Source organism: Hermetia illucens, chromosome 4, assembly GCF_905115235.1.
Source record: "Hermetia illucens chromosome 4, iHerIll2.2.curated.20191125, whole genome shotgun sequence".
Taxonomy (NCBI): Eukaryota; Metazoa; Arthropoda; class Insecta; order Diptera; family Stratiomyidae; genus Hermetia; species Hermetia illucens.
Window position 1 is genome coordinate 97,848,176 of NC_051852.1, and position 21,167 is coordinate 97,869,342.

Genomic DNA, 21,167 nt, shown 5'->3' on the forward strand with positions numbered 1-21,167 from the left:
TGCCGATTGACATCTTGGCAGATGAGATGGCGAATATATACAATGCAAAGCCAATCTTTCCTTTATCGCAGACAAAGAACGCTGAGAGAGAGAGATCCATAAATGGATGGCAAGAGCGGTGGGAACGCTCGATAAAGGGTCGGTGGATTCACAGGCTCATTCCTACCATCAAGGAGGAGTGGTTCGAGAGACAACACGGTGAGATTTATTATAATCTCAGTTCTATGTCAGCTACAGGTGCCGAAAACCTTCACATAATTGACGATATAATAGACCATACTATGTACTTAAATATCTTAAAATCTAATGTAAAAAATAGTGCACGAAAATTTTGAATAGGAATATATTCTTTACTTCTATTAAGATAACGATCACAAGCACAAGGCTTATGATGTTAGATGTTGGCTTTCATATAACTGCCTTCATGTTTTGGACACACGACCTCAGTCTCCAGATCTAAATGCTATTGAGTATTTAACGAGCTATCTAGAATAAAAATTGAAAAGACATTCCATATCTAACGGAAATCAACTGAAAACAGCATTACTTGAAGAATCGAGTAAAATAGAGCCTTCTTTCTGCCGAAAATTAGTTGGGTCAATGCCGCCTGGCTGCACTTAGAAAACAAAAAGGATTACCAACCAAATGTTAATTTAAAGAAGTATGTTTGCTAGTTTAACCTTTGTTGAATTTGTGATTGTGTTCAATTATATATTTAAGAGTGATTTCTACTCTCTACCATTCTTTTGTTAATTTTTAATGATAAAAATATCGACTCGAAATTGTGCTGTTATGTTAGCTAGTAGAGCTTTAAAACAAGTCGGAATATTGGAAGCTCGCGCTCCGGGTATAAAGGTTTTGTGTTCATCTTATGTAAGAAACCTCAACGCACATTTTTCTATCCCTATATAAGTTAATGAACCATCAACGATTTTATTTAAAAAAATTTAATTATTATTCGAGATGTGTAATCTACAATATACTGCTAAAGACTAACTACGAAAATTCTTACTACTAAACATGAAAAGTAGCACGAATTATTGCAATTTGCAAATTATGCATTTGTTTTGATTTCACCTGTATCGATGACCACTGACTCAGGTGATACCGCGCGTGTTGTTTTTCCGGTCGATATCGATGTCTATGCTGAAGTTAATATGCTGACGTTAACTCTTCCCCCTCTAGCTTCCTGATGTCCTCATCAGGATCAAAAGAATGGACTACTGTAGATTTTTGGCGTACTCGAAGGTGGCGGAATACTGATGGTTGCCGGATGTTGATGTCGCATCTTATCGGTTTCTGTGTTTTGCGTGATACTGATTGTTGATCGATTTCCTCCTAGGAATTTGTTAATTAGGAAGACGATCACGATGATAATTATAACCATGGCGAAACCGCAGTTGGTAAGTTTGACAATCTTATTTTCGGTTTTCATTAGCTCAATCTCGTGGAAATTGTTAATATGGAGTTCGTTGTTTGACTCCAATGAAAGTATCTCTTTGTACTGCTTCTTTCGTGGTGTTGGCTGGAAAATTGCAGGTAGAGGCTGTAAGTATGAAGCATCATTAGATGAGAATGACTGGCCATTCAGATTGATCGTTGCGTTTTCGAATTTTATGATAAAAGTGCCATTTAGCTCACGGGAAGTTTCATCGATATTTACGGGTCCCTCATAATCATTTACGAGAAGTATGCCGGATGTAATTTCTTCCAATGTCGGTACTTGCTGTCCGCTAATTTTATTGCAACTGGAATCAGAGCTCAATAATAATCTAGGAATACAAGAAGTGTTACTGATATCTATTAAGTTCATTTGATTACATATTGACAACCTGTTTACATTGTTACATTCTTTTACAATGCTATAAATTTTCTTTTCATTTTTCAGAATAAACTTACTAAAGATTTCTATTATTGCATTTCCTTTCTTGACCGGTTTTACTAAAATTTTGGCAAATGTTTCTTCAGAAGTTATCGGAACATTAACAATGTACAATAAAGTCAGATCATTGGAAATAACCTTCACCTTAGAAAATGCTAAAGCTTCCTCCGGTGTAGAGTAGGGAAGTTTTTCTTTATCTAATACATTGAGAGCTACTTCTATCTCCTTTGGGGTTAACATCATTGTATTAATGGTTCCACTTTTGGCAAAATTTACAGCGTATCTAATATTCACAAGTTCTTCCTTGATAAGTTTTAGTTTGTATTGCGTGGAACTTACAAATTCTTGCTTATAATCTTGGCTGGTCTTTACAAATTTCTCAATTTTGTTTGCAACATTCGTTAACTTGTTTAGCTGTTCATTAAGGGATTTATTTATAATGACCTGCTGGTTGTTGTTTTTAAGTAGATTATTAATTTTGTCTTGTATCGTAACGTAATCCTCATGATCGGGACTGCCCGCTACCCATTTCCACGCTGAACCCAAAAAATTTAACGAACGTTTTCCTACTCTAGGTTTAAGATTATCCAAAAATTCCCGAGTTTGTTGCAGCTCGTGTTCTAAATATGGGTGTAAGGGATTTTCAACGGTAATGTCTTGTCTTAAAGTTCCTTCGATTTCTAGTAGCAGTCTGTCGTATTGTTTAAGGTCCACATCATGGACGATTTTAAAGTTCCCCGTCTGTATCTTTGCCTGTCCATAGTCTATTGTCACAATCTGAGAGTTGGTGTAGTCGAGAATTTCTACGCTTCCAGCCACAATATGAAGAATAAACCTGTGAAAAACAATTACGTTTTAATATTACTTTTATGAACAGTCTTGCCTGATTCCGTAATAACAGTACTATTCCTATTTTCCTGGACAACTTCCCTTGTGTACCTAACCGTCAATTTCGAACCTATTCTTTTATTATGCTTAATGTAAATGATCTCCCCTGGCTGATAATTTTTGATTGGTTTTCTTCTTTTATTATGATAAGTAATATCTTTCTCCTGTCGCCGTTTGATCTTTTCTATATTAGATAAACGAGCTTGCTCAAAATCTTCTGGACTGACCCTGGGGTTTCTCCCGAAGAATAGCTCTACTGGTTTTTTCATTGTTGCGGAATGAATGCTATGGTTGTACTCGTTCACGGCACGCGCAAGAAGTTCGTCAAAATCGCGGTGGGGATTCTCGGATTTGAGACACCTCATAACCTCTGAGAGGGTTGAATGGAAACGTTCCACCTGGCCGTTAACTTCACTCTTATATGGAGGAGTTTTAAACTACTACTCTATAACAACAAATTCTGGAACGCAATAGTAGAATAAGATATCTATTAGAGGGCGTCTGATGTCCTCTATGGAACGGGAGGAAATAATTTTTGCCTGAGCGAACTTAGTTAATTTGTCTATTGCGGTGAGTACTAATTTTTTTTCAGTCGAAAAGATGTCTATGTGCACAGTATGACCGGGATAATTCGGAATGGGAGTTGGATTCAAGAAGGGTTTACTAGGGTGTCGGTCATATTTATTTTCTTTACAAATTCTACAATTTTTTACCAGATTTTTAATTTTATAAGACATTCTGGGAAAATAAAAGTTTTCCAAAAGTTGGATTCTGTTCTCCTCCGCATTTCTGTGAGCTCGCTGGTGTACGCGAAGAATCCTCTCTTCTTGCTCCATCTCATTAGGGATATCCTCTACAATTCTTTGTGCATACCGGATTCTGTAATCCCTGAAATGGCTGGGGTAAATTTCTTGGATTCTGCCCATATTTTCCTCACTAGTCTGTAGTCCATTAATGGTGTTAGGATTAAGATACCTCTTGAATATCTGTATAAAGTCTGTATCGTTATACTGGCGTTTAGTTATGATATGACGAGTGTAGTTATTAAAAGGATGAATGATTTGATAACTATCCTCCTCTCCGATTTTAAGAACTAACTGGTTTCTAAATACGTTAATCGGTACCTCTACCGTCGGAATTAAATTATGCGAGGAACTATCATCGCTGTGCTCAGAACAAGATACGGAGTTGATGGCGTTTGCCTGAGGAGGTCTCGACAAGGAATCAGCTACGATATTCTCTTTCCCTGGCTTGTACCTTAGCTCATAATTGTACTCCTCTAGTATCGCTTTCCATCTCTTCATCTTACAGTTGGTATTCTTATTGGACAGCGCGTATGTTAGCGGTTGATGGTCAGTGAATATTTTCACTTTCCTTGAGCCGTACAAATAGTTCCGCAACGAGCCTAGAGCCCATATGATGGCCAACATCTCTTTCTCGTTTGTGGCATAGTTCTCCTCAGTGTTACTCAACGTCCGGGACAGAAAGGTTATAGGTTTGTTACCTTGAGACAAAACCGCGCCAATAGCATGGTTTGAGGCGTCGGTCGTCAGCTCGAACTCTTTTTCAAAATCAGGGTACATTAACATAACGTCATTGGAAATGAGGCAATTCTTCAAGTTATTAAATGCTTTTATGGCTTCGTCGCTCATATGAATGGGCTTCGTTTTCGAGATGTTCTTGGACACTAGTCCATCCTCCCCTCTTAAAAGCAGTGTTAGGGGTTTGGCGATCTTAGCATAATCCCTGATAAAGCGTCTGTAATAACCCGACATCCCGAGGAACGATCTAAGGTCTTTGAGTGTTTTGGGTACTGGGAAATTAACTATTGCTTCTACTTTCTTCGGGTTTGCCTTAACACCGTCCTTGCTAACAATGAAGCCCAAAAATTCTACCTCATCTTTAAAAAATTCGCACTTATCTGCTTGTAGTTTTAGATTCGCGACCTCTAGAGTCTCTAAAACCTTCCGTAAGTTGTCAAAAAATTCGTCTTCGTTTTCACCATAGACAATTATATCGTCGATGTAGATCTCACACCGTTTCCCGATGTGTTCCCTGAGAACGTCGTCTAGGGCGCGTTGAAAGGTGGGTGGTGAGTTCCTTAGTCTAAAAGCAAGACGAGTAAATTCAAATTTACCATTATTTATTGAAAAGGCGGTTTTTCCTATGTCGGATTCTAGGAGAGGTATTTGATGGAATCCGCTTTTGAGATCTAAAACTGCAAAGTATCTTTTCTTACTGAGGTTGGCAATAACGTCATTAATATCGGGGATTGGATAGGCCTCTGGAATGGTGACTGAATTTAGTTTCCTAAAGTCGACCACAAGTCTATATTTCTTCTGGCCTGATGCGTCGGTTTTTTTTGGAACTATCCAGATGGGTGAATTATATGGGGATTTAGATGGGCGAATGACGCCGTCTCTTAGAAGTTCGTTGATCTGCTTTTCAACCTCGTCCTTCAGAGCCCTAGGATAGGGATAGGATCTGGTGTAAACAGGATCTTTGGTGGTAGTTCGTATTTCCCCTTTAACGTTAGTGGTGCAGGTTAGCTTCTGGTCAGGGTCAGCAAAAATACTAGGACATTTTTTAAAGACGTTCATCAATTTGGATACTTGGCTTTCGGTCATATGCGAAGTCCGAAGATTCAAATTATTAACTGTTTCTGAGATATGCTGCTTAAGGGGTATGAATATGCCTGGACCGGTAGGTAGGTAGGTATCAGTGGCCGCTCCGAGGAGCCCAATTAGCGCTTTGGTGCGCCGTTTTGATGCCACAAACTCCTAAGACCGTGACTGTTGTTATAGGAACAGGGAAGCGGAGTCCAGCTGGCTCGGATCCTCAGAGCCAGCCCGTAGCATTCACGAAGGAAAGCAGCTCTCCGACCCTGTAATTAGAAATCTCACTGAGGTCCCCAAAGAATGGTTTACCCAGTGTCCGCAGCCTGACTCGAGCCAGAGCCGGGCAATCGCAGAGAAAGTGCATGAGGGTTTCCCTTCCTTCTCCGCAGCTTCGGCAATGCGAGTTGTAGGGTAAGCCGAGCCTAGCGGCATGGTCCCCTATGGGCCAGTGCCCCGTGCAGACCGCCGTAATCTTGAATGCATTTGCACGCGTCTGGCACAGGAGCTCTCGTGATCGGGCTATGTTATAAGCGGGCCAAATTCTCCTTGATTTGGCACAGCTTGTAAGCCTTCGCCATCTCAGGCCCGCGGCTGCTAGGTAGTGCGAGTAGACTCGGCCCCCGACAGCCGCCAGCGGAACACCGACTGTGTTCCCCGAGGGACTGCCAAGAGCAGAGCCTTGCCTGGCCAATCCGTCAGCCCGCTCATTCCCTTCTATGTTCCTATGCCCGGGAACCCAGAGGAGAGTGATCTTGAGCGTGCCGCCCAGATGGTTGAGCGTGTCTCTGCACTGCCCCACCAACCGGGAAGATGTCGTGGTTGAGTACAAGGCCTTGATGGCCGCTTGGCTGTCGGTCAGAATGGCTATGTTACGCTTGGGACTCGAATCACGCTCCAGCCATCGACAGACTTCCAATATCGCCAGTACTTCCGCCTGGAATACGCTGGTGAAACCTGGGAGACCATACGACTTGGATACACCGTGTGTATTCGAGAAAACCCCCGCGCCGACTCCATAGGCCATCTTTGATCCGTCCGTAAAGAATACCGTGTCATAGTCTTGCAACACGCCGCCGGTCTTCCACTTTGCCCTGGTTGGAAGGTCCACAGCAAAGTTTCTCGTGAAGTTCAGCTTGCGTGTGACATAGTCCGTGGGGGATGCCCAGATTTCTCGAGGTATTTCATCTAGAATGTTGCTGTGGCCATAGGACTTCACTGCCCAGCATCCGGACTCACGCAGTCTTACGGCACTGCACGCTGCAACATATTTGATGTGGAGGTCAAGGGGGAGGAGATGCAGGAGTACATTGAGAGCATCTGCCGGGCAAGACTGCAGAGCCCCCGTAGCACCTGCACACGCGGTTCTTTGAATCCTATTAAGCTTCGTTCTATTGTATTTCTTCTTCAAAGCCTGCCACCATACAATAGATCCGTACGTCAGGATCGGACGCACTACAGCGGTGTACATCCAGAGAACCATCCTCGGCTGGAGACCCCATTTCCTGGCAAAGGTTCTCTTACAGGCATAGAAGGCTATACAGGCCTTCTTAACCCTCAGTTCTATGTTCAACCTCCAATTTAGCTTAGGATCCAGGATTACACCCAAATACTTCACATTAGAGGAAAGAACCAATCTTTGTTCATTCAGCCGTGGTAGATGGAATTCAGGTATCCTTGTCTTGGTGGTGAATAGCATCAGTTGCGTTTTGGTTGGGTTTATGCTGAGTCCGCATCTTGCGGCCCACAGGCACACCTTTCGCAACGCTCCTTCCATAATGTCGCTCATAATGGAAGGAAACATCCCAGATACTAGTATCACCAAGTCGTCGGCATACGCCACCACCTTCACCCCGCTGCTGTCTAATGTACGTAAAATTTTGTCCATTACTATTAACCAGAGCACCGGTGAGATAGCACCACCCTGGGGCGTGCCTCTGTTCACAGCTCTGGTCAAGTGGTTGCCTCCCAGATCGGATTGGATTATCCTGGTACTCAGCATGGATATAATCCAATGCGTGAGATACCCCTCCAATCCAATACCGGTCAAGGCTTCCTTGATGGCGTTGGTACTGACGTTGTTGAAGGCTCCTTCTATATCCAAGAAGGCAGCAAGGGTATACTGCTTGTACTGCAGCGACCGCTCAACCGTGCCAATTACCTCGTGGAGGGCGGTTTCTGTGGATTTTCCTTTGAGGTAGGCATGCTGGGACTTAGAGAAAGGCGTTCTCTCCATAATCGTCCTTAAGTGAATGTCCAGGACGCGTTCTAGGGTCTTCAGCACGAAAGAGGTCAGGCTGATTGGTCGAAAGTCCTTCGCGGACTCATGACCGCGCCTGCCCGCTTTCGGTATGAAAACCACCCGTGCGCGCCTCCAGGACTGCGGTACGTATCCTAAAGTGATGCAGCTCCGGTAAATCTCAACAAGCCACGGCACAACCCTTTCCTGCTGCTTCTGTAGCATGACTGGCATTATGCCATCTGGGCCCGGAGATTTGTATGCGGAGAAGCTGTTTATAGCCCAGCCGATCCTATCCCCGGTAATTACCGATTTCATAGTCTCGCACAGCTGGGGTTGCCGCAAACCCTCCAAGCGAGATTCTGACTCACAGTCCTCCTCGCTGGAGGGAAAGTGCGTTTGCACCAGCAGCTCCAAGGTTTCACTAGAAGATTCCGTCCAGGAGCCTTCCGACTTTTTAAGGAAGGATGGACTCTTATGTTCCTTGGACAGAATCTTATTGAGCCTCGCGGATTCACTAGTGCTTTCAATGTTCTGACAATAGTCTAGCCAAGACCGCCTCTTGGCGGTCCTGATGGCCGACTTGTACTTCTTTAGGCAGTCCTTGTATGGCTGCCAGTATTTTTGCCTGTAGCAGATGTTGAAGATTTCTCTGGTCAACTTCCTGAGACTAGAGAGATCTTCGTTCCACCACGGTGGCAGGGTCTTTTTGCTGTACTTAGCTGGGCACGAGACTTTGAAGGCGGTATCAAAAGCCTTCTCCAGAGCCCCGACCTTTGACTCCAGTTCGTCTGTCGTGTCAATCCTACCAATTTGCGCACCGGAGAGTTTGTTCTTAATTACCTGACCAAACTTTCTCCAGTCGATCCTCCTGGGGTCTCTAAAGGGCTTGGAGACCTCTGCGGCGAGATCTAGACTGAAGAGTATCCAACTGTGGTCAGAGAAGGATCTCTGGTCAGACACTCTCCAGTCCTCCACCCTAAGAATCCCGTTGTCGGTTATTAGGGTGATATCAAGGACCTCTTCCCAACCGTCACAGTTCTCCGAGCAGGGGAAATGAAAGGTTGGTGTACTGCCCCTGTTACACACCGATAAATTTGAAGTAATAATAAAATCAAAGAATGACTCACCCCTTTCGTTGATTTCAGAGCTGCCCCAAAGCGTATGCCTTGCATTTGCGTCGCAGCCTATCAGCAGGTTGGCTTTCTTTGGTGTTATGGTGTTCATCAGATGTTGTAGTTCTTGTGGCGGAGCTGATCGGTCGTGAGCCATGTACGCCGAGGAAATATACACGTTCTCTGCCCCCACCTGCTCCAGCTTGACCACAACTAGGTCACTGGAACTCAGGTCCGGGCACAGAAAAGCGTGCAGACTCTTCCTCGCAAGAATACATGCTCTAGGTTTAGCCTGATCAGCATCTCCTGTGCTGTGGAATAGATTAAAATATTTGTTTTGGAGCCCTTTGATGGTTCGGTCGCTTCCGACCCAGGGCTCCTGTATTAATGCGATGTCGATGTCTTCCTCTAAGAGGAAGACGAGCAGATTAGCCGAGGCACACTTCGAGTGCTGCAGATTTATCTGCGTTACCCTCAGCATGATCTGCTTGCGTGGGGGGTTCGACAGCCCCCGTCGGACCGTCGATCGTCATCTCCTCCAACAGCTCGTTGGCGGCGTCGATTGGGTCAAGGTCGTCGTCCGGTTTTGCAGAGCGGAACACTTTTACTTTGGCATTCCTGACTCCGAACCACACTTTGTAATCGGCCTTTTTCAGTGCCTCCAGGCACTCCTCGTTTATGCGGAGTAGTACGGGCTGGCTGTTTATCTGAGGTTCCTCCTCCTTTATAACAACCCAGTCGTCCATGGGAATCCCGGGGTTGTGAAGGCGCAGGAAATGGACCAGCATGTCCTTCTCCATGCGGATCTTCGGCAACCAAATGCGAGCGACCGGTCTCCTGGGAATCTCGTCGTAAGGGATAGTCTTGAGCTTAACGCCCTCCCAAGCGTCGCTGATCTTAGCGACGCACGAGCCGAGAAAGTCCTTAGAGAACTGGTCCATGCAAGCTATTACGTGGAACCCACGGACCACATGAGATGAATCAAAGTGGGGAGTGAGTCCCGGGTGTTTGCCTCCGATTTCCACGAGATGTTCATAGATCATGCCCGACAGCCTAGCCTCAACACTGGTCCACACCTCCAGCGTTAGTTTGCCGCTAGCAGAATTGCCATCCGCCAGCGCCACCCATAAGTGACTCCTGGCCACATCGCTGAAGGTCTTCGCAGTACGTGGCCCGCCGGCTGACGGTTGCTGAACAGTTTCCTTCGTATGTTGCTTGGCGTCTGCGCTCTTGCCCACTCTACTCCGCTTTTTATCTTGTTCGACCTCGTCTTGAGATCGGTTGCGTTTTAGAGCGATGGGCTTCGCCTTTTGTTCGTCAGCCTGGCGTTTGCTGTTGTATTCATCAACAATCGCCTGGTATTTAGCGAGGTCTTTTTCATTCCGCTCGTCGACAGTACCGGCCTCCTTATTCTTGGCAATCTTGCCGAGAATATGCATGGCCTTCTGGTACTGACTCTTGAGCAGGACACCCGTGGACCTTCGCTTCTTAGCCGGTTTCCGGCGATTCTTGTCGGTTTTCGTTTTCGAGGGATCCCCCGACGCTGAGGGCTTCGGGTCAGGAGTACTATGTCTGGTACTCGCTATACCCAGCCTGACGGCAGTGGATTCCAGGCTAGAAGCCACTAGTCCGTCTGACGCCTCGCTCCGGGAGGTCCGTGCGGTTGGTTTCAGCATAACGGTGCTACGGCTGGCACCGAGTGTACTGCCCTCGACGGCCACTGTCTCCTGGCTGGAGGCCAGCAGCTCGTCCTCCGATGATGCGCCTGGCATCATCGCCTCCTCTTCTATCGTCGTTTTGGTTTTTTTATTATTAATTGAGTCCATGTCTTGGTCCCACGAGTAGTCCGGGAAGAATGTCCACCCTGGCTGGCCCGGCCACCAGGGTAAGGGTCTTATTTGAAACTGAAGGTGCCCAAGTTATTCAGAGTTCGCATACTAAAGACCAAGCTCCCCATTGGCCACGCAGCCCTCGGCGTATGCTGTTCCACCTTGGCTTGGGGTCCTATTAGCACCTTCTCCGATGCAGGGAGGACGATCCCCGGGCTGTTACTTCAGTCCATCCCCCCGCCAGGACCGATTGTCATAAAGTTATCCTGGGTATAAATTACCGCGCCTAGTTGTTTCAGAGTGTCGTTTCCAATTATCCCATCAAATGCGATGAGAGTCGGAAGAATGAAGAATTTCAGTTTCCCTATTTCTGGTCCAAAAAGTGGTATCAAAGAGTGGTGGCTAATTTTAACGTTCCCTCCGACCGAATTTGCATAAAAGTTTTTTTCATTGAGAATTGGGTATCTAATATGTCTCGGCTGCACATAATTTTTATTTGAGCCGGTATCTATAAGAAATTTTAACATCTCTCCGCTCCTTGTAACGTGTTCGAAATAAGGTAGCGAAGAGGGCCTTAGTCTAAAAAATAGATATCGTCCAAATGTTCTGGTTCATCGAGTCCTTCTGTGTAGTCGGCGATGCTCTGTTCGTAATTGTCGTCCTCTTTGTCCATGTTTTCTTTGTAGTCTGTCAATGTTGGATCGGTTTCGTCCGTTTGTTCCGTATAGAATGTTCTCTGAAGTTTGTTCGGTCCATGATCCTGCTGTGGAACATTACGTTTCGGTGCAACGATCGGTGGTATGTTTCTCGGTCTGTTTTGATAGTTTACAGCCATTGACCTAATTGACCTATCCACGTCCATTGGTTCCGGGCGTAGTTGTGGTTTAGGAGGGAGTGGTTGGGGATTATGATATTGCGGTCGTCTCATCTGCAGATTATAAGAAGGGTTTTGATGCAGTCTTGCGTTTGGAAATGGCAGCTGCTGTTGCAAGGGTTGCCGGTTCATCCTACCATTAGAATTAAAAGATTGCGGATTATGTACTAATTCCGGATAAAACCCTTGTCTGGGTGCAGGAACCAGTTGCGGATGAGAATTCATATTCCTTCTTGGAGGAACTGGTGGGGAATTTGAGAAATGTGGCTTTCGCGCCAAGCCTTGTGAATTATTTGCATGTTATGTACGATAGTCCATATTCTGCAATTTCAAGCAAAGGTGTAATGCCTGTGGCAGATCAGCAGGTTCCCTAACACTCAGTAACTTCGGTAGATCACCCTTTAAACCTCTGACAAACGTATCTAAGGCCTTATCCTTATAAGCCTGCGTCATGACGTTCATTGACTCTTGGCCGAGATCCATAGCAGAAAACTATATTGAGAATCAGGGAGAGGTGATGGTAAACAAGTTGGTAAAATTCGGGAATATTATTTGTACCCTGAACCAAAGCAGTTAGTTGATATTCAAGGGTTCCTAAATCCCGTTTATCCGCATAATGAAAAGTAAGGCACTTGGATATCTTCTCCCAATTCAGGGGTGTATTGTAGGATTCCAGTGCTACGTCTGCATAACCCACTATCTTATTTCGTATTACGGAGAGAATGCCGTAATACTTGGGTGTTCCCTTAAGATGCTCATAAATCCTCAATATCCTGTCTACGCTTTTCTTCCATGAGCTAAATTCCCCTGCCTCTCCGGAAAACTGTCGCAAGCTCTTCACGACGTCCGGAATTTTATCCATGTCCGAAAGATCTCTATTATCGCCTATATTTATGGGAATATCTACCTCGTTATTTATATCAGAAGCTGGATTGATGAACGAGTGGAAAATTTGTCTTCCTTGAAGCTGCATAGCCTCAGCCACCACGCGATTAATATAACCCGATAGATCATTTTGAATGTTTGGCGGAAGTTGGTTGGGATTTATTTGAGGAATTTCCGCTCCTTCCTCAGGAATTGGTGGAGGCATATTATTTGCTCCTAGTCTTGACGGTCTTATAAGATTATTTGGGTTCGACATAGAGCTGATTAATCGAGATTTTTTTTTTTTTTTTTGAAAATATCCGCGAGAAGAATTATTATCACCGATTTGCAATTCTAAATAACCGAAAATTCACACTGATTATAATCAATTTAACCGTTTGCGTATCCAAAAACCTTATTTAAAATCAACAACACCGCATTACAAACTGTCAATTAAAAGGGAAAAAAAACTTTACCAGCCACTGAAAATTTCAATCAAATTCGATAAAATCGTAAAAATCTACTTCAAAACAGAATATTACCTTCCACTATTTACTGTTTCAAAATTTCTCAATGACTTTCCATAAAATCACAAAATATCTTTTTCATGCGGAATCTTTTTTTTTCACTTGTTGTGTTAATTGCTTGTTAATCTTTTTACACAATTGTAATGAGTTTCCTTAATTTACTTTCAATTTAATTAGTTTTTGCTAAATTCAATTAATTTTTAATAAGAGATAACTTACAGTAACCTTATCATCGTTTCCATTTCCTAGTCTTGGAAATTTACTTATTTTTCGACAAAATCTCGTTGACTGGCTTACAATGATTATAAATAGGTTCGGACCACCACTTTGATCTGGATGGCTTGATCCTCTTCCTTCCTTTGGTTGTTAAAGTACTAAGGAGCCTGAATCCACGATGCTACACTGCAACTCGTGCGATTGGGTAATCACAGGTTAATTATTGGCTGCTTGGTTATCGCTTCCACACAATATTAAACTCGCGTTGGATTCCTTTGACACGGCTTGGTTATTGCTCGTAGAAAAGGATACCGAATGAAGGAAAAAGTTAACACTTCAATTAGCGCGAGATAGTTATGTTGCTTGTGCAAGTGTGGTCCCTGCTCGGGCGCCAGTTAAAGAACCATCAACGATTTTATTTAAAAAAATTTAATTATTATTCGAGATGTGTAATCTACAATATACTGCTAAAGACTAACTACGAAAATTCTTACTACTAAACATGAAAAGTAGCACGAATTATTGCAATTTGCAAATTATGCATTTGTTTTGATTTCACCTGTATCTATGACCGCTGACTCAGGTGATACCGCGCGCGTTGTTTTTCCGGTCGATATCGATGTCTATGCTGAAGTTAATATGCTGACGTTAACTTATAGCTACAAATCCAACATATTCGATCATATTTTTACAAACTACAGGATATACGTACATATTACAGACATAGATGTTATTCTCACCCTAAACAAACAAACTGTCTATTACCAAATACTGTACATATTCATGCACGTATATAAATTGATCGTATCTATATTTCCGGTTTACTTCATACATAATAGCATACAGATGTACATATATAGTACGTATATTGAATATCGCTGGTTTAATGTACAAATATACAAATATATCTGTCTGGACTAACTACGCATATGTACCTACATACGCACATGTCTGTCCTGAGTAATTGATGTTGATAAACAAATGACCCAAAAAGTTAAAATAGAATGTTTCTGTGTGACTCCTCATTCATATCAACTGACTTTGTTGTGGTTTTGACGAATTGGCATTGGATGATGACGTCATACATGTTATAGAATGCACGAAATTCATAGCAAGTGGCAAAGTTTCACCTTCTATAACTTTGTTAGTAATAGTTGGATTTTCTTCAACCTAGACCAAATTGTGCCTTATGTCGTCCTTTACACAAATGCAGATCTAGCGGCTAATTTTGTAAAATATGCTAATATACTATTAATAACTTTATTTATGAAAAAAAAATTGTTAGGGGAGCCCCACTTAAACTTAACACAAAATGGCGCCACTTTCTGCATGTAAAGGAAACAACAGATCACACGCTCTTACCACTTTTCGTGGCAATCGGTGTAGCCTTTTCCAAATAAATCGGGTGTCAGACAGACAAACAGACAGATAGACAGACATCGATTCGATTCTAATAAGGTTTTGTGTTGTGTTGTGTTTACACAAAACCTTAAAAACTAATATGAAAATTTTGTTCAAATACATGCGCAATATATTATTCTGCAAAGTAGCTTGTTCCATTTTATCTTCGAGTCACTGTACATAAGCCTGTAGTGAATATACGTCGAGTATATCAAATATTCAATTGGACGTGGTACTGGTCTTATCTCGTGGGGAGGAGGAATTTGACTCAAAAGAGGCGCTTTGACCTGTTATAACTTTGCTAATAATAGTAGGATTTTCACCAAAACTTTCCAGTATGGTGCCTCCTAATTAAGTCCATCCTACTGCAACATTTTATCGATCTAGCATGAACATAAGGGGAGTTCGCAGTAAATTTTCAAAATATGATTATATTCTTACCTTCATTCGATTGATTATATTCTTACCTTCATTTGAGCAGATATCGTAACGTAGAGTATTTCGAGGCCTAGATATCATACGCACGGACTACCATGTGTTTTTTTAGAGTTTTACTTTCGGTGGTTTCTGACAACGGGTCCTTGAAATAATTCACAATTTACTCCTCCCCTTTACAACCAACGCAAAACTAATGCCTGCTACAAAGAGTACTGATCGAGACCTTTTGTTTGATATCCCACATGGCTGTATTCGATGAAAACAAAATTTACACCTCACTCACTGCATGCAACAACTAAACCCTAAAGAAAGATTGCTGAAATTTAATCAACTTCATTTTCGATTTCGAAGTGACTACGACACTGTTAAATTTTTGTGTTGCACAGGATAAGAAAAAGGAAATGGAGTTGAGTGTAAAACTCAATTTAAACTGAAATTCACGGTCTTTGGTAATATTAGTCTTAAAACGCACTAATTGCGACACGAGGTGGACTTTTTCCTTCATTGTCGTCCACAAAAGGAAGCTTAGAAATATGAATAATTTGCCGATAACGATGTTCCAAAAGTTTCTGGGAAGCTGAGAAGGGAAGAAAGTTGGTAATTGAACTAAATTGAAATAAGAGGTGAATTCTATTAGAATGTATTAACAGAAGACTTTTGTTCCATACCACGATGCTGATTACTGGAGAAATTAGATGTCGGTTGCCAGGATATCATAATATTGGAAACGTACTCAGCTGCTTTGAATTGAGTTCTAAGATAAATCTTGCTAAAAGCCTGAAAAATTCATTTAGCTCGATTCAAAACGTCGTTATCAGATATCAAAGCTTCAATCTAATTATTTCTGGATGATAATTACATTTGAACTTTATTTCGTACTTTGGTCAGGATGTTTCAGCATTGAATCGTCTACAACGTGGACAATGTTAAGTGCTGTTTTCAGAGAGAACACGAAAGATAATGGATGCTCCCTGGGGTTAAGATGGTGAGATAATAAATGGAAAATGGAAATTTCAGCAAATTCTATGGCATCCTAATTAGGGATTTGAAAATTTGTGGCGATTTCATAAGCTCCATTCACTGCGGGTTGGTCAGACTTTTACAAACTGAGCGTTTCCACCACGTGCATCAGTTACATTCGGGTCTTTAAGAATGCCCAAAGGCATAATATGTACTACGGTTCTGATTTCTTTTCTGCCAGGTTGATAATAACTAAATCCATTTAAGTACTTATATATAAAACATATACACGCTAATGTCCACTGCCTTTTGATACCAGAAGTTGACATACATTCGATGTTATTCCAGTTTCTCCCTGCAATTCTCCGTAGGCATTGATAAATTACGTGTATTGTGCTTTTCTATTGCTGAATGTGGTGGACATGAAGGACGAAGACCCACGTAGCCTCCATGAACAACTATTGTACAATGATATCTCTGATTACATATATCTCCTCTTCTCTCCTCCAGGGGGACACTCTCCCCATTCATAAATGCGCCAATTTATTGCGGGGATCCATTCTATTCTCCTTTCATTGAAAGGATTCACTGTCCACAACTATTGATAACTTTGCCATGTTTTGTTAGGGCAGTGATCAATACGTAGTAAACATATTCCTCGAAATGACAAGGAAATGTAGCGTTGAATTCAATTTATGTACATATACATATGTAGGTGTCTTTGGAAACTGGGATTAACGCATGAACCGAATTAATGCATTCACTTGTGAAAGATTCGATACATGGGAATCGAAGCAATCATTTCTAGCAGCAAATTGAAAACAAACATGTACATTTGAGGAATAAATACACAATAGAGCCTTTCCTGGCTAATTAGAATTGAAAGCAATCTACTCGTAGAACAGTGACTGCTCTCCGGAGCATATTTCATCTCCTGCTTTTATCTTTTTACACAAGTCACCTGCGAAGGATAGCGTTTTATGCTTCGCTAAATGTTTTACAGAGTTGATCTCCTTTTTTAAGGTACATCTGGAATTTTACAGACTTTGAGATTCCCAGACGCATTCATAAGTGAAATGTAGCTTTGCATACCATGGAAACCTTTAAAAGTTTTATCTTTGCAAAACTTTCCACGGAATGCTTAAATCAGTAATCACAAATGTATATTTGTATGTGAGAAAGGTTATATTTTCGCGAAGATATTTCAGTGAGAAATTCCTGGGTGGGTGATAAGTTATACGAGTATCCACTCCTTGATATAGACGACATTGGACTATAACATATCTATGGTATATGCAATAAAATAGATTACGGGGTTATTCCAAAGACGGTCCCAAGCTTCTTTAAGAAAAAATGGGTGAGATTCGCTACAGTTTGAATGGCTATCTTAGCGAGTTGGTAGGGTAAATTTAACATTTCTTATGATAGTGAGACCGTTGGGAATTGCAGGTTAAGAGCTGTCTCTAAGCGTTCTCTGCTTTTTATAAATAGTCACTGGAAGAAGGAAAAAGTGAAGGTTGGGGAATTTCAGCAGATTTCAAGATCACGGAATTTCGCTAATAAAAATTTACATACATTTTGGATAACAATTAACTCTTCGGCAACGAGCTTTGCCCATTTCGCGTGGATGAACGATGGTTTTTAGAATGTGCGCCAACTAGACACCTCCCATTGCCACAAAATGAGCCCGGAACTGCTTATCACATTACTACGGGCTAACCTTCCCACTTTTCTGCCTTAGGAAGCTTTCAAATTAGGAGATTCTGTTCACCAACGCGAGGCAAGAGGAGTGGGGGCTGTTAGTTCAAGAAACGTTCTATTTTCTTCCTAACAAGAAGAACCCGAATGTAATGCGCAACACACTTCATTTCGTCACCATCTCTTTGACAATGTTGTCTGGAGACAAATGCTGAGCTGTGTCTGCATAAAGTTGTTGACGGATCTCAACTTACTTTTCACAAGATGAGAAGATGTGATCGGCGTCATCCGATACCCCATTACACAATACACAGTCAGGGGATCGCACCTGTCCTCTGCTGCTTTGATTAGTTCGAAAAAGCTCATGTTTGAATCGAGCTACTTTGGTTTTTTCCAACGCAAAGCTGAATTCATGAGCAGTCATCCATGCATTTACCTGCGGCGTCAATACACCACGTGACACGTAACTTCAAATGGGATGTATTGGAGGTCACTTCCCGAGAAGTGTTCCAGAACTCGCCACTCCATTAAGTGATTTCGACGGAAAGGCTTCGTCAGGAATGATTCCTTCACATCCTGAGCGCGGGAACCTTGGCATGGATCCGGCGTTTAAAACTATTAGACCGTTTCATTTCCGTTTCTCTGTGGAGTCTGGGTGAACCATGCTCCATTCAAGTGCCCTGGCATTGAAGTCACCCTCAGCCGGGTTTCACCCTCCGTCCTCAAGACAGCGTCGCCACATCCCTAATATCAATTCTGCTTTTCACACATCTTCTGTTGCTCTCTACGTCCACCTGTAGAAGCAAATCCGATCCAGCGGTTCCTCCAGCTCCATCAGCACATATTTCACGTTTTACTGATGTTTTTCTGGAAGAAAGTTACAGACCGTATGTGCTTCACATATTACATACTAAATAAGCCTTTCCTCTTCAGTTCTCGCAAAGATAGTTGATTGCGTTCCCACTCGGCGTATATTCAAAGCCATCTGCCCAGTTTCAGTAATATGCTCCATGCCTCCTTCTGGAATAGTATCACTCCAGGGTACTGGATCTGGCTCCTGATACATGCGACGACTACCACCTTGACAGAGCTAAGCTCACATCACTCTATCGACGTTGGCGAAAAGTTTTCGACGACTTCGGGGGCTGTCATTGTATCCCTACCTACACACATCATTCACTAGCGGTTCGCTCATCACCGAGAAAATTTTTAAGGGGGTCATCCCGTGTGTCGGGTTGGAGAAATCGATTTTTTTGCATTAATTGTATCTATATATAGTGGAAAATATTTGGGGCAAAGGGATTTTCCGATATTCCGAGTCATTCAGAAATTACAGGGTTAAACAGGTAAGGAGTTTGCTGCCGCGGCTAGAGTACTCGATGAGAAAGGGCATCGAATCTTTTTTTACCTGTTAGTTTTTTACCTGAGCCTTATAAATTCGAACACAGGTATAAATATAAAATGATGGAAAACCAATCAATTGTCTAAACTTATTTGCTGTTTGGAATAAAAAGGATAATCCAGTGTAGAGTGAGCACTGAAAGGCTTTCAAGCTATACTCAGTTATATTTTGTTGTAAGTATTGTGCTGTTTGTGTGTTCAGTGATTTTTTTAAATGGATCCTACGAAGGGAGATCGCTTTAATGTTCAATGTCATACTCGCACTAAAAAACGAGTATTTCATGGGAATCGATACTTATCAGAGAAGAAAAAAGACTTCGCATCAACATCAGCAAAGAAACTTTTAGCAAGCATGAACATGGTTGTTCTAATTGCGACAAGTTTTGTATATTGTTTATTGGATTTTGCTGGAGTTTTCTCCGGTATTTCTGCAAATTTCTGCAAATAATAAAATATACGTAGCAGTAAAAAAGGAATGCGTAGGACATGTCGAGAAAAAAATGGGAATGCGGCTTAGAAGTGCAAAGAAGAATCACGAAGCCATTGGTTGAAAAGGGGCTGGAGAACTCACTGATGAGGTTACTAACGACCTCACTACATTTTTTGGGCTGGCTATTCGTCGACACGCAAATTCGATAGAAGGAATGAAGCAAGAAATTTGGGCAACTTTCTTCCATAACGAAAATCCTCAGCATCAAAATTGTATTGTCACGTTTCTATCTTTATCCAGTCCTTCAAAATAATTTTTCAAAGAAAGGCAAAAAAACGGCCTTCACACAGGATGATCCCCTTAAGGCTGCTAACTAGGACGCAGGTAGCAGGTAGGTAAATAGCAAGAAAGGGTTCCAGAATACACGCTGCCTCTAACTTGAGCATAATTTTCAGCGATCTCAGCCGAACATTTGGTTTCCGAGTGCAGTAATATTTTCTTATTCTTGACCACCGACTAAACTTCAGATCCTCTGAAAATTACGTCTAATTTCTGCCCTTTGCCCGTGGAACTGCTGCAAAATGTTACATCGCGGGGCACAGTTAGTATTAGCCTTCCTCAGCTCTTCAACTTATTTTACACCGTGTGATTTCCAATGTGAAGCATTTATGTATATGTGGCACGGCAGGATCCGCGGCATTCGAAATTTATTTCGAATGTTGCGAATACCAGCGGACAGATGACGTCATCGGCGCTCCTCACTCAGTTTAGACCTCACTACAGGAGTGAAGAGCAGAGTAGGTAACGAGAAATGTCATACCTTAGCCACTCATGACCGATCGGCCTGAGTAGCTCCTGAGAAAAGAGTACTTTTAAGTATAACTGAGCCTTTGAACATTTCAGTCGTTCACGTGTCAGTTTCCAAAACTTCACGTGTTCTTAAACTGAAGTGTGAACCTAAAAACTATACCAAACACCCGGATCTGGCGCGAAGGTGTTGGAGTTAAACACATCAACTAAAACTGGAAAATAGAGTGTCGCGATCGGGAGGGAAAATCCATGACGGATTATTTCCTCAATCGACGTTTCTCCTGTCTCAGATGCCACCTTTGGGGTTTCCACCTTAGCTTCCTCAGGACATAATGTAGGAGGATGCCTCTTTGCGTTAGTGTGTTAGTGAGAAGGAGTCCTTAATTCAAACATTTTAGTTGGAACGGTTCTCTGAACAGAATTCCACCTGGCCTGTAATGCTCGTGGTTACACGGAATGCAAATTATAGTATTTCCTCATGGCAGTAATATGCAAATCGAATCCTCAAAAGGAGCCGACATTTGAAAACATCGCTCCTCAACATCGGCTATTGATTGTTGTCTTGCGAATCTAGTACCGATAAAACAGCGTGAGGAGCGCTAGGCATTAAATGGTGACGATTTCGTGAGTAAAAAGAAGAAATGATTCCACTTATACGATAAACGCATATAGGCTCGAACACTTCTGTTGCGTTAATGACAAGAACGGTACTTTGCTTACCGACCGTCGAGGAAGCAATAAAACGAATGAAATCGGGGAAGCAAGAGGACCTGAAGACATCGCATCCAAGCTCAGGAAAACAAAGAGCTGGAACCCACCATTGTGACTAAGTGAGTTCTTCAATTAGGTTACTGAAGAAAGTAGAACACCATCTGACAGGCAAGAAAGCACCATCGGTTTCAACAGTCTAGCGGAGTGTTTAAATTACCGTCTGAGAGCATGAATATTTTTTAAGCATTCTTGACAAACTTATTGGCTAC

The 21,167-nt window shown here is 42.4% G+C and overlaps 1 protein-coding gene across 3 annotated transcripts in view; it reads right to left on the reverse strand.

The window, feature by feature from the left end:
* The window catches only part of LOC119654880 (calcitonin gene-related peptide type 1 receptor), a 286,412-nt gene that overhangs the window by 45,449 nt on the left and 219,796 nt on the right, over positions 1–21,167 (reverse strand). Inside the window, exon 1 of one of the 3 annotated variants that reach the window (XM_038060489.1) lies at positions 14,918–15,010. The exons of the other annotated variants lie outside the window; for them this stretch is intronic. The gene's annotated coding sequence lies outside the window, so the exon portion shown is untranslated. Of the gene's footprint in view, positions 1–14,917; positions 15,011–21,167 lie in introns of those variants that run through there. 3 annotated transcript variants of the gene reach the window in all.